General features: G+C 39.2%; 1 protein-coding gene across 2 annotated transcripts in view; it reads left to right on the top strand.

Moving 5' to 3' along the window:
• The window catches only part of psda (pleckstrin and Sec7 domain containing a), a 91,443-nt gene that overhangs the window by 40,343 nt on the left and 35,752 nt on the right, over positions 1–15,348 (top strand). The window lies entirely within an intron of this gene.

The following is a 15,348-nucleotide window of genomic DNA, read 5'->3' as shown; positions in this document are numbered from 1 at the left end:
CTAAACATTAACAAGTCATCAACTAAACATTAACTAAACATTAACAAGTCATCAACTAAACATTAACAAGTCATCAACTAAACATTAACAAGTCATCAACTAGACGTAAACAAGTCATTAACAAGTCATCAACTAGACGTAAACAAGTCATCAACTAGACGTAAACAAGTCATCAACTAAACATTAACAAGTCATCAACTAAACATTAACAAGTCATCAACTAGACGTAAACAAGTCATCAACTAAACATTAACAAGTCATCAACTAAACAATAACAAGTCATCAACTAAACATTAACTAAACATTAACAAGTCATCAACTAAACATTAACAAGTCATCAACTAAACATTAACAAGTCATCAACTAAACATTAACAAGTCATCAACTAAACAATAACAAGTCATCAACTAAACATTAACTAAACATTAACAAGTCATCAACTAAACATTAACAAGTCATCAACTAGACGTAAACAAGTCATTAACTAAACATTAACAAGTCATCAACTAAACATTAACAAGTCATCAACTAGACGTAAACAAGTCATCAACTAAACATTAACAACTCATCAACTAAACATTAACAAGTCATCAACTAAACATTAACATGGCATCAACTAGACGTAAACAAGTCATTAACTAAACATTAACAAGTCATCAACTAAACATTAACAAGTCATCAACTAGACGTAAACAAGTCATTAACTAAACATTAACAAGTCATCAACTAAACATTAACAAGTCATCAACTAAACATTAACTAAACATTAACTAAACATTAACAAGTCATCAACTAAACATTAACTAAACATTAACAAGTCATCAACTAAACATTAACAAGTCATTAACTAAACATTAACAAGTCATCAACTAAACATTAACAAGTCATCAACTAAACATTAACAAGTCATCAACTAGACGTAAACAAGTCATCAACTAAACATTAACAAGTCATCAACTAAACATTAACAAGTCATCAACTAAACATTAACAAGTCATCAACTAAACATTAACAAAACATTAACAAGCCATCAACTAGACGTAATCAAGTCATCAACTAAACATTAACAAGTCATCAACTAAACATTAACAAGTCATCAACTAAACATTAACTAAACATTAACAAGTCATCAACTAAACATTAACAAGTCATCAACTAAACATTAACAAGTCATCAACTAAACATTAACTAAACATTAACAAGTCATCAACTAAACATTAACAAGTCATCAACTAAACATTAACAAGTCATCAACTAAACATTAACAAGTCATTAACTAAACATTAACAAGTCATCAACTAAACATTAACAAGTCATCAACTAAACATTAACAAGTCATTAACTAGATGTAAACAAGTCATCAACTAAACATTAACAAGTCATTAACTAAACATTAACAAGTCATTAACTAGAAGTAAACAAGTCATTAACTAGACATTAATAAGTCATTAACTAGAAGTAAACAAGTCATTAACTAGAAGTAAACAAGTCATTAACTAGACATTAACAAGTCATTAACTAGAAGTAAACAAGTCATTAACTAGAAGTAAACAAGTCATTAACTAGACATTAACAAGTCATTAACTAGAAGTAAACAAGTCATTAACTAGACATTAACAAGTCATTAACTAGACGTAAACAAGTCATTAACGAGTCACTAAATGAACAAAACTCTTATATTTTGTAATAGTTTACACATTTAGATTACAGCTGTAAATAGTCGATGTGGCTTTTTTAATTTTGTCATTTTTATTATATAAATTATTTTAAAAATCCAGTTTAAGTTTTGAAAGTGTAAATTATTATAAATAAATATTATAATGTATTAATTGTAAACAAGTTAAGAAATGTAATTACATTTTTGGTACAACAAAAATGCCAAAATGAATGATCTTTTTAACAATCAAATAAAAATCAGCTCTCAAACTAAAGTGAGTGACTAAGTGAATTTATGAAGGTATTTATTCTTGTGTCTGTTTGATTGTAAATGTTCGGATTCGTTGGTTTTATATTTAAGTAGTTTGTGTTGAATTTGATTCATGAATTGTGCTACAGAAAGACATTGTAATATTATTGCATTCTTTATTATTAGAACACATTTAATATAATGTAACACAGCAGCAAACACTTCTGTGTGTCCAGAGGAGGAGTTATAGTTATTAATTAATACATTAATAAAAACTTGTATCTACTGACAGCTGCATTATAAAGAGTTATAAGCATTTATTAATGCTTTACAGAATGATTATTAATACATTATAGAGTTATACACATTTATTAACTCTTTATAGACTCTTAAAGTGTTCAGTGTGTTTCACCTACAGTTCTACGTCTGAAAGTAGAAACTCTGGCTGCACGTGTTGGATAAAGAACAAGTTTACTGTGAGATGTTTTGATGACGTTCTGGAGTTTGAAGTTTCCTTGTGAAGTTGTGAGCGACGCAGCAGATTGTTGGAATGAATGAATGAAGTTTAAACAGATGTTCTCGCTGTGAATGAGTGAGGTTTGAGTCAGATAAAAACCTCCAGGAAGGTTGATGCAGTGAGAGGAAGGTAAGAGGAGACAAAGAGAGGAAGAGGGGAAGGAGAGGACAGAAGGGGGGGGAGGAGCAGGAGGAGGAGGAGGAGGAGGAGGAGGAGTCCTGGGTCAAACCGGGGAGGAAACACAAACCTCCTTCCCTTCAGCCGAGGAAAATAACTCAGCTGCTGAGACGAGACCAGACGAGGGGGAAGAGAAAGAGAGAAAGTTGTGGAGAGAAGCCGGCGCTGAGATTTTTATAGAGTGAAAGAAAGAGAGACAAAGAGGAGGAGGAGGAGGAGGAGGAGGAGGAGGAGGAGGAGCTGACCGAGCAGTGAGCAGAGAACAAACAGGACTTAGAGCAACTTCACAGAAACACGAGGAGAACTTTAACATGTTGAAGGATTAGTTTCATGATGTCATTGGTTTGTTTTATGATGTCATTGGTTTGATGTGTCGGTGACGTCGCTCGGTCACCCTCGGTAACGCCACCTCGGGCTCACGGCCATGGATGTGGATTGATTGGCGGCTGCTGCTGGCCTCTGACAGCGCAGTGGGCGGGGCCACGCTGACATGGCGAGCCACCTGCTGTGCTGGGGGGGCGGGGCTCTGGAGGACAGGTACCTGTACGCTCCGCCCTACCCTGCTGTGTACAGGTGAGTCTGTATATATTCTGTATCATAAATATGATGTGATGTAGTTTGATTGATCACATATTCATCAGTTCTCCTGAGATTCAGCTGATCAGCTCAGTCTGATATCAGATTCACTCGTCTTCATTCAAGATTTCAAGAGGAAAAAGTCCAAATTCTCTTATTGCAGCTTGTTAAATGTGAATATTTTCTGGTTTCTTTAGTCTCTATGACAGTAAACTGAAGATCTTTGAGTTGTGGACGAAACAAGACATTTGAGGACGTCGTCTTTGGGAAAAACTGATCAATATTTTTCACAATTTTCTGACATTTTATGGACCAAACAACTAATCAATTGATCAAGACAATACTTGTTTGTTGCAGCTTTGGTGTTCATGTTGGCTTGTGTCTGATTTTGTAGGCGGATTATTGTTTCATTTTCAGTTGAAACTGTGGCAGATTTTGAGTTCTGAGTGTTAAACAGTTGAAGGAGCAAAGAGACCAGAATCAGAATCGGGAGACTTTAACAGCTGCAAACGTTGAGATTTTGTGGTTTGTGTCTTAACCATTGAGCTGATTTATTGTCTCTTTATTTTCCATTTAATGGACGATTCACAGAACATTTACTGCACCACCCATTTACAGAACTCGCTCTCTCTCTCTACATATATATATATATATATATATATTTATATATATACACATATAAATGTTTTTGTATATACAGACGGGTGACACATTAAAGGAAAACTGGTCCAGGTCTGGATGCTGGACCCCTACAGTGAGGGGGTCTGGGGGCTCTGTTATGCTGGCATGGTTTGGGTCCACTTGTCCCCTTAGAGGGAAGAGTCACTACTAATCAATACAAAGTAGTTGTGAGTGATCAGCTTTATCCTGATGGGAGTGGTCTCTTCCAGGATGATGATGATGGTCTGACTTGGAGGATAGAGTTCGGTCCCAGACTTTAGAGATATGGGATTGCCACTGTTTGCAGAATTTCATGTCGATATCTCTCTGCATTGAGATTGCCTCCAATGATGACAAGGTGCCAATCAGGCACCTGATTGGCTCTGCTGCTCATCCCACAAATGCATGTTCCTTAAAAATGTGGCATCATTTAAAAGGGAAATAAACAGGCTTTCCAACGGTATAAGATTTATTGCCAAGAAGCTTCGTTACAACAAAGAAATAATCTACCAAACACACATTTCCCTACTTTTTGTGCTACGTTTATATATATATATATATATATATATATATATATATATATATATATATATATATATATATATATATACAGGCACTAAAAGTAAAGTGAGGGTCTTTCAAAAGTAATGGCATGCATAGTTTTTATTGATCAGTTAACTTGATCCAAAGTTGAGTAAACAGCAGAAATCTAAAGCAAATCAATGTTTTCTCGGTTCACCTGCACACAGTGTTTCAGGTACTCGGCAGGTCGGTTGTTCCTGCATCTTGGAGAAGTTGCCAGAGTTCCTCTGTGGATTTCAGTGTCTCAGCTGCTTCTGTCTCTTCATGTTAATCCCAGACTGACTCCATGATGTTGAGATCAGAGACTGAAGATAGTTCTTTATGAGTCTGGCTGGATGTTTGTTGTCCTGCTGCAGAGGATCAGATGCCTCCTGATGTTGCTGCATTATGGAGAAGAATCTAAACACAGTACTGTATATATACTGTATATATATATATATAAAGTAGTGTATATACTGTGTGTATATATATATAGCGTATACACACACTGCTTAAAAAAGTTAAGTGAACATTTAAATCACACATCAGATCTTGATGAACAAATTATTCAAGTTGAACATCTTAACTGACGTAAATTGTTTAAACTGTTGAGAACAAAATGACGTACCAACAGTCAGTGGAAACCAAAACCATCAACCCACTGAGGGCTGGATCCAAAATCACACCGGAAATCAAAGTAAAAAATTGAAATCACAGCTGATCCAACTCATAATATGACTCAGTAGTGTGTTTGGTCCCCGTGTGCCTGTATGTGGATCAGGGCATCAGGGAGCTCCTGGACAATCTGTAGCGGTACTTGGTGGCATCGGATGCACCGATACATAACGTCCCATAGTTGCTCCGTTGGATTTAGGTCAGGGGAACGAGAGGGCCAGTCAATGGCATCAATGCCTTTGTGATCCATGAACCGCCAGGCGTTGTCCTGCACCAGGAGGAACCCAGGGCCCAGTCCACCAGCATAAGGTCTGACCATTGCCCTGACGATTTCATCCCGGTACCTAACAGCAGTCAGGGTACCGTTGGCTATGACATGGAGGTCTGTGCGAGCCTCCAAGGATATGCCTCCCCAGAACATCACTGACCCACCACCAAACTGGTCATGCTGGATGATGTTACAGGCAGCATAACGTTCACCACGGCGTCTCCAGACTCTGTCTGTCACATGTGCTCAGTGCGAACCTGCTCTCATCTGTGGAGAGAAGTGGTGGACCTGCCAGTTCTGGTGTTCTCTGGTGAATGCCATCAAGCTGCACGGTACTGGACTGTGAGCACAGGTCCCACTAGAGGACATCCAGCCCTCATGCCACCCTCATGGAGTCTGTTTCTGACAGTTTGGTCAGAAACATGCACACCAGTAGCCTGCTGGAGGTCATTCTGTAGGACTCTAGCAGTGCTCCTCCTGTTCCCCCTCACACAAAGAAGCAGATACCAGTCCTGCTGCTGGGTTGATGCCCGTCTACGGGTCTGTCCAGCTCTCCCCGTGTAACAGCCGGTCTCCTGGTATCTCCTCCGTGCTCTTGAGACTGTGCTGTGAGACACAGCAAACCTTCTTGCAACTGCACATATGGATGTGACATCCTGTTGAAGTGGGACTATCTGTGCAACCTGATTGGGCTGCAGGTACCGCCTGATGCTACCAGTAGTGACAAAGACACTAGCAGAACACAAAGTTAGAGAAGAATCAGGAAGGATCAGGAGAGAGCGATTGTCTGTGGCCACCACATGCAAAACCATTCTCTTTTTGGGGGTTGTCTTGCTTTTGCCCCTCCATTGCACCTGTTGTCACTTTCATTTGCACTAAAGCAAGTGAAACTGATTCACAATCACTTGTGCTTCCTGAATGGACAGAATGATATCCCTGAAGTTTAACTGCCTTGGTGTTATAATACGACAATTGAGTGTTCCCTTAATTTTTTTGAACAGTGTATATAAAGTACTGTGTACACAGTGTATATGTATACTTATGTATATATATATCTATATATATATATATAGATATATATATAGAGTGCTGTATATGAAAAGCTCCTTTTCATCTGCAGTCAGTGGGCGGAGGCAGTAAGTGATGCGCAGGTGAATTACATGAGCTGATTTAACTGCTGTGAAATTAGTTTCACACATTCTGTATGAATTATAATAACTTTGATCCTCTGACTTTTCCCCTAGTGCCATCATCTGGTCAAAAATACTTTGTTTTATGAGCAAATTACGGCAGAACTGATGACATCATCAGCCTCAGCTGTACTTTGTGTTGTTGATGTTAGCATTTAGCTCAAAGGGTTAGAGCCAAAACTTTATTTTTTCCCCAAAAGAAGCATGTTTATTTTCTACTGATGCAACTCAGTGAAATGTTTTCATGCTGCAGTCTTTTCTCTGAGATTCAAACCTGCAAATGAACCTTCAGATTAGACGACATAAAGATGTTTCATGGATCAGAAATGTCGGGTGATTGATTAACAGCACATGGAGGGTTAGTTTGAGCCTTCGTACCTTCTCGTTTATCAGAATGTGTGAACCCTTTGAAAGCTGCAGAGATCTGAAACTGTTCAGTCTGGATTAACCTCCGTTGTCTAAATGTTGTTTCAGAGGTTCTGAAAGTTCAAATTAAAGAACCAAAACAAAGCAGCCCACATTCATTTTCTTTCAGTTTTACTTTACTCACACCTAACTTGTATATATTATATATCGTGTATAGACTAAATCCCTGTCAGTGGATGTTTCAAAGTCCTGAAAAACGCTTCATTGGGCCTCAATTATGAAACGTCCATACACACAGATTTGATCTTGTGCATTCAGGAAATTTACAAACGTTTGTCAGTTTCATTGGTGATTTAAAATGTTTGAAGGTAAGAACAAAATTTATGAGTATAAACAAATGTGTGTTTTGGTTGTTGGTCAATTCAGTGTCACTAAACAAAATAAAACACACTAACATCAGGGAGATACCAAATATATTTGTTTTTGTGTGAAATAAAAACAGCCATGTGATATAGCTGATATTAGATATTAATAATAAACAGTGTTAGAAAGTGCCTTAGTGTCTTTGGGAATTTCAAGATCCGATTTGATCCAGATTCTTGGTGTCCAATTAGATTCAAAGCTGATTCTCGGTTGAATGAATAGAAAAGGAGGCACAAATTTTAGCCTCTTGCTCCAGCACGCTGTGTGTCGTTAGTCCACTGAACTGCAGTGTGAAACATAACTGACAGTTATGATAAATGTCAGTAAGTAAAGCTTTATTTATATAACACAGAGCAACAAAGCACTTCACAAACACACACACACAAAATTAAAACAAATAGATTAACAAAATGATGTAATTTACAATATAAAATATAACTCGGCACAGAGAGAAACAGACCAAACTGAAATTAAACGACATGAGAACAGGATGAATATAAATAGCGTTTAAAACAGTCCAAAGGTTCAGGTCTAATAGATTGTGGAAGATGGTTCCACAGACTTGGGGGTAAGGCTGCTAGCACGCCGTCAGCTTTTGTTTTGTGGGGACAGATAAAAGGTTGAGATTTAAGGATCGTGGCGGTTGAGAAGTGGAATGAGGAGGTCAGACATGTAGCTTTTGGCGAGGTCATGGAGTACCTCATACGTAATCAGCAGGATCTAGTTGAGTAGTATGATTCTGAATTTTACAGGAAGCCAATGGAGGGAAGCCAGAACAGGGGTGATGTGGGACCTACGGCTGGTTCTGGTTAGAAGTCTGGCTGCTGCATTTTGGACTAACTGCAAACGTTTTAGAGCAGACTGACTAAGGCAGGTGTAGAGGGGGATACACTAGTCTAGCCATGAGAAAATGAATGTGTGGATTAATGGTTCAAGATCAATAGAGGACAATAAAGGTCTTACTTTTGCAATATTTCTTAACTGAAGGAAACAGGACTGGACAAGCTTATTCACATGATGGTCAAATGTCATATATTGGTCGAAGATGATACCAAGATTCTTAGTGGTAGATTTGATGTTTGGTGAAGTGGACCAATAAACTGAGTAGCTGCAGTGGCAAAGTTATCAGGACCAATTAAAATAACTTCAGTTTTGTCAGGGTTCAGATGGAGGAAATTTCGAGTCATCCACTCTTTGGTGGCAGCTAAACAATGTGTTGATAAAGGTCACTGTCAGCAGCTTTTCTATTTTTAAAAAGTTAACTAAATTAGATAATTGATTAATGTGGAAGAATCTTACAGTCTTTCAATAATGAAATGAAAGTGTAATTTACTGACCAACATGACTGGTCTTTTGTAAAAACAGAAGTTGAAGAAGATATGATAAGAATTTCACCCACCTCCTAGTGTTGAAGCTAAAATAAGGGTTAAGTTGCTTTTTAACCCTTTAAACCCTGGAAGGGTGTCGTTGCTTGTTGTTATTTCATTCATAGTCGTATGGCTGCCAAATTGGATCAATAAGTTTAGTGATATCCGAGTTGCACGCTGTAAAAACCTTTAGAACTTTGATGATTCTGAACTGAGAGCGTCTTTTTGTCAGATCTAAGAGAAACACATGTTTGTTCAGGTTCTGCTGATGATAACAGTGTGATTGATGTTTGTGCGTTCTGGTTTGACAGAATTATGATTCTGAGATTACGAGGTATAAATTTTGATGCATATTGTATCTCTCTATGTGGACGAAGGAGAACAAAGCTGTGATGTGCTCAGGGAGGAATCTGCATCATCTGCATTTGACTAACAGCAGATCTGAACTTTGATAACAAGGTCATGTGACCCTCAGGTTACTCTGGATCCCCTGAGCAGCGTCCTGAAGACTTTCTGTGTTTTTGTTGAGTTTGAGTGTTAAGCTGCTTGAACTCGGTGATCTGACTCAGCAGTAACTCGGCTCTGCATCACTTCTAACAGAATTCATAATGAACCTTCCTGTTTTTAGTGAAGTTTCTGCTGAACTAAACTCCCCCAGGCTCTCAGAGGGTCTCCTCTGCAGTTTGGAAGAAGTTTTCTACCAGCATCTATTATAGATCAAGCATCAGTGAGGCCTTACTGAACTCGTAAAAGCTGTTTACAGCCATCTGAATCAGAAGAAACACAAACTGGATTTCAAAGATTGACAGTTAATCACGAGGACATTTATGCAGTTTATACAGTTTCTTTTTGGCATTAGATAAGACTGACGGCGATCTCCAAATGAATTCCAATGTGTGATGATGAATGGAGTGGTAAAGTAATAATTAATGATGGAGTTATAACTTTTACTTTCACCTAATGACAATTTGTTTTTAGTGTCCAGACCAGATGGAGTAGGTTGTTAGTCCAGACTATCCTCTCAAGGAAAGGATGATATAGTGTTTCATATCAGCTTGTGTAGATATTCTGTGTCTGTGTAGTCATAGACGTAAACTGATGAATAAAAAGAAATGTCAAAGACTTTTTTGAGTGTATTTAGGAACAGTGTCTCCATGATAGTCTGTCCACCAGAGAGCACTGACAGATGTATTTATTAACCGCTGGAGTTTCTTTTACACTGTAAAATGTCTCAAACACTTTATATCTGGCTCACTATCATAAATAATAACAATGTAAAAGAAATAGATGATAAAAAAAATTACAGGAATCTTACATCAAAAATGTTTATGTGATGTATTTGTTTTTTTTAAATAACTGGAATTTTAAAGCTTGATATCAAACATCAAGACTGATCAGTATCCCGAAAAATGCAGATACACATCGTTCAGGCTATAAGTGTGTGTGTGTGGTGGGGGGTCAGATACCTTTAGACAATCCAACAAGCTTTCATTTGAAGCATAATTGTGTTTTTTCTTCAAACCACCACAATGACGTAAGTAGTTATTTTAACCCAAATATGATCTTTCATGAACTTTCATGAACCAAGTAGTCTTTCAGCCTAAACCCAAACACAACCAAACCAAACTCAACCCTAACCCAACCCAAACCCAACCAAACCCAACCCTAACCCAACCCTAACCCAACCCTAACCCAACCCAAACCCAACCCTAACCCAACCCAAACCCAACCAAACCAAACTCAACCCAAACACATCCCTAACCCAACCAAACACAACCCTAACCCAACCCTAACCCAACCCAAACACATCCCTAACCCAACCCTAACCCAACCCTAACCCAACCCAAACCCAACCAAACACAACCCTAACCCAACCCAAACCCAACCCAAACACAACCCTAACCCAACCAAACACAACCCTAACCCAACCCAAACCCAACCAAACACAACCCTAACCCAACCCAAACACATCCCTAACCCAACCAAACACAACCCTAACCCAACCCTAACCCAACCCAAACACAACCCTAACCCAACCAAACACATCCCTAACCCAACCCTAACCCAACCCTAACCCAACCCTAACCCAACCCTAACACAACCCTAACCCAACCCTAACCCAACCCAAACCCAACCAAACACAACCCTAACCCAACCCAAACCCAACCCAAACACAACCCTAACCCAACCAAACACAACCCTAACCCAACCCAAACCCAACCAAACACAACCCTAACCCAACCCAAACACATCCCTAACCCAACCAAACACAACCCTAACCCAACCCAAACCCAACCCAAACACAACCCTAACCCAACCCTAACCTAACCCAAACACAACCCTAACCCAACCCTAACCTAACCCAAACCCAACCAAACACAACCCTAACCCAACCCTAACCCAACCCAAACACATCCCTAACCCAACCCAAACCCAACCCTAACCCAACCCTAACCCAACCCTAACCCAACCCTAACCCAACCCAAACCCAACCAAACACAACCCTAACCCAACCCAAACACAACCAAACACAACCAAACCAAACTCTACCCTAACCCAACCCTAACCCAACCCTAACCCAACCCTAACCTAACCCAAACCCAACCCAAACACAACCCTAACCTAACCCAAACCCAACCCAACCAAACACTGCCTGTAACAGTTTCTAGTTAAAGCTTGTTGTGTGTAACACTGTCTCACAGTAACAGATTGCTAAAGTTAAACTGATGTTATATTGCTGATATATTGACTCATACCGGGTTAAACTTTAGCTAGTTAGTTATTTTCAGTGTGTAACATTTCACTTTCAGTCTGAGCACAGTTACATTTAACACTAACAGAACTGGAAAGTATAGAGAGTATTTGATCTACATCTGATCGTGTGTTGTGACTCAGTCCAGACCACTGTTGACTATTTGGTAGGAACCAGTGGACAGCTACAGACAGGGTAGGAAGTATTTAGAGACGGACAAACACGTCGGTGGTTTGAGTCTGAACATGAGATTTAATGACAGAAACTGAAATAGAATAAGAACAGACTGGTCATTTCAAACTGGACCAACAGGAAGATGTTTCTTCTATTTGTTTTAATCTGAATGTTGGTGTGTTGTGTGTCAGTGTTTAATCTGAATGTTGGTGTGTTGTGTGTCAGTGTTTAATCTGAATGTTGGTGTGTTGTGTGTCAGTGTTTAATCTGAATGTTGGTGTGTTGTGTCGGCAGTTTGCTTGTTGTGGTTTCAGACTGGATGAATGAAAGCTGACTGACACACCCTGGAAAATAACAGTGTGTCTGTTTCATGAAGTCTTTCTCTATATTTGTTCATCATTCTCTCTCTTTGCCTGTTTTCTCTTTGGATCTACGTCTGAAACACAAAACAGGACAGAGAGAAAGAAAGGAAGTCTTTCTTTTCCTCTTTCTCTGATCAATCCATCATACAGTCATTGAGTTGTTCAACATGAAATAGTTGCCGTCACTAAACCTGACTGTTGTGCAACAAAGTTCATTTCTGATTAGGTAGTTTATATTATTTGTTCGTGAATGCAGCATGTCAGCAGCTGTTTTAATCAGTCTGCGTATACGACTTTATAATATTTCTTCATATCTTGGAGGGACTGCACGTTTTAATTCTAAACAAGGGAAACAGTAGATTTGTTTTAGTCAGATGGACTAAAAGCAGCAGCAGACACATAAATACTCTCCAGCTTCCATCATCTGGACCTGTGTGTCTGTTTCTGTTGAATCAGTGGACGTGAGCGCTGCAGCCAGAGATGGACCGGCCCCCCGGTGGCTGCTGGGTAAGAAAAATAAGAAAACAAGCGTTTCCTGGCGTCCTGTTGAGTGAGGTTCCCTTGCCGCTGCTGCTGGAGAGGTTATTTCTGTCCTGGTTGAATGGGTGGTGTTGGACAGAAACATCCGGACTCACATTCACTCTGCTCTCTCTCTCCGGCTGTGGAGGCGGGAGCAAAGCAGCGTCAGACTGAATGGAACAAGTTCAGTCCCATAATTAAGACTAAACATATTGAGGTTGGTCAGTTGTTAGTTGTTTATGATGTTTCTTCTTCATGTTTTCATATATTTATGAACTGGACTCATCAGACTCGGTTTATTATTAGTATACAACACACAAAGAAGAATAAAGAATATAAATAGAGCAAAAGTAAGGTCATAATAAATAATGAAATAAACAATAATATTACAATTAAATCTTAAATCTATTTACAGAATGGAATAATAATAGTTGTGAAATGGGATGTAAAACCTGACATGAAGGATTGACTTTACATACAAATGAAATATATGAAGGTAACGAGCAAAATTAAATGTGCAATAAATAATTAAATAATGTTGAATGAAATATACAACAGTGACGACGTAATAAAGACAAACAGCAGAGTTACTGAGCAGCATGAAGCCGATCAAACTGTTCACACGTGATCCGTCATCAGATCAGAATCAGGGCCGAGTCATCGTCCGTGTTCTGGTTCAGATCGATCATCATGTGTTACTCAGAGCAGCGGAGGTCATGACGTCTCCTCGCGTCCAGCTGCTGTAACTCCTTCAGTTTAGATCTAGTTTACTGTCGTTACTATCAGCTGAATCTTAAATATGAGAAGCTGAAGTCATTAAATATTTGACATTTTTGCTTTAAAAAGTTTCCTCATCGATGAGTCGACTCCTCGCTGCAGCTCGAGAAACGCTAAGTTACCGAGACGTTTCCCCGGCAACCACACAGAGGTTGACTCCCAAACGCTATTGATCTCTGAATTAATGGATTTTGGCATTTTCATGCATTTTCAACCAGACGAGTTTCATGTTGATCAGAAACTGTGAGAAACATGAATCCATGAACTTTTCTCAGTTCACACCCGTTTCACTTCCATACAGCAGTAAGACTGCTGGGAGATGGTTCAGATCATAAGAATAATAAAGGTTATTTATGTAGCACCAGGAAGTTCTCTACAATGACAAAATGAAAACACAAAAAACACCAAAATCTAAAATTGAAAAAGGGAATAATGTAAAAATACATTTTCAGAAGCAATATATAAAACAGAAGAATAGAATCTGAGTAGCAGAGGTGGAAACATTGGATCCTACATTTCCCATAATGCCCCTGGAGAGTGTCTTCCTGCCTTTAAACACTCACTCACTCCTCTTTACACCTCATGTTTGTAACACAGACTTTCAAATGTCAGAAGGCTATTGTCTGATGACATCACTATGACATCATCAGGTTATTTTCACCTCATCATCATACAGCATCTCACAGGAGGAGGAGGAGTAGCTATGATGAAGAACTCTAAATATGTGTTTAAATATGCAGAAGAAAGATGAGAGTAGTTTGACGTTGACCTGGAACACCTGACGAGTGTGTGGAGGGAAGTTCAGAGCATGAAGGGAAGCAGATGAAGTCCACGCTGCTCTTCAACCACTTCCCTCTTTCTGGCTCTCATTCACAACTCTGACGTTTCCTCCCGACGGTCGAGCTGTTAAACAGAGTTTGTTGAAGATCAGCTGATGGAGAACGGACACAGTATCACAGCGGCAGCGGCAGCGGAGAGGTGCGTTACATTAATAATAATACGGCTCTCTGCCCGGGTGGAGTGAGAGGACAGGAGGCTGTATTGATCCCTGAGGGGACGCCGGTCGATGCAGCAGAAAGTCTGCAGTTATAAATAGTCTGCAGTCAGCGAGGCTGTTAAAGGAAACATCAGCTCTACATGTTCACACAGACCAGAAGCAGAGAACATGTATGAAGTTTGCTTGATGAAACTTAGTGGAGTTTGCATGTGATTTGTCTGGATGTGATGATTTGCATCGAGGACAGGTGGAGCTGGTTGTTTGATGTTTGTTTATCATCAGATATGAGAATCAGGAAACTAAAAACAGCTGATATGAGTCTGAATTCTGACAAACTGTGTTCAAATTTGACTGTTGAGTTGATCCTCCTTTTAAAATAATCATTTTTGAGTCATTTTGAGTATTTCAGCTTTAAACCAGCATGAATTAGACACGTGTTTCTGTCCTCAGTCTGATGTGTCAGTGTGTGATGTGTTATTGAACCTACAGAGACTCTGCAGCTCCTCTCGGCTTTACGGAGCTTTATAGTGAGTTTCAGCTCATTGTTTATCTGTCCGGCTGCAACTTTACTGTTCTGGTTCACTCTCAGCGTCTCATAGCGTCGCCACTGTTCACTACCTGCTCACAGTTAGCTGTAGACTAGCTGGTGAACATAGTGGAGCATTTAGCAGCTAAAGAGTCAGATATTTCCTTCAGGAGCTGGTAGAGAGCAGAAACAGCTGTTTTCATCCGGGGAAACTCAGATATCACAGGTTTGTCTGATATCACGTCTCAGCTGGACTCAGAGATTTCAGATGGAATTTATTAAACTTTGATTAAACCAAATGTTTCAAACCAGTGTTTGCTGTTTGAAATAAAGCGTCGTTGTGTCCTGCAGGAACATTTTCTTACATTTTATTAATTAAACAGAAAGTTTTCAGTCAGTCGGCTGTTCTGCTTCCTGAAGTGTGATGTCATCATATTATTCTATTAATCTGCACCATGACTACTCACACCTCGCACTCCCTGTTTACACGGTAACCACGGCAACACACAACACTCACCAGATTACTGCTGATACTAAAGAAAAAGTCTACGAGGT

The sequence above is a fragment of the Thunnus albacares genome, chromosome 14 (genome assembly GCF_914725855.1).
Source record: "Thunnus albacares chromosome 14, fThuAlb1.1, whole genome shotgun sequence".
NCBI classification, from domain to species: Eukaryota; Metazoa; Chordata; class Actinopteri; order Scombriformes; family Scombridae; genus Thunnus; species Thunnus albacares.
This window is presented reverse-complemented; position numbering and strand designations above follow the sequence as displayed.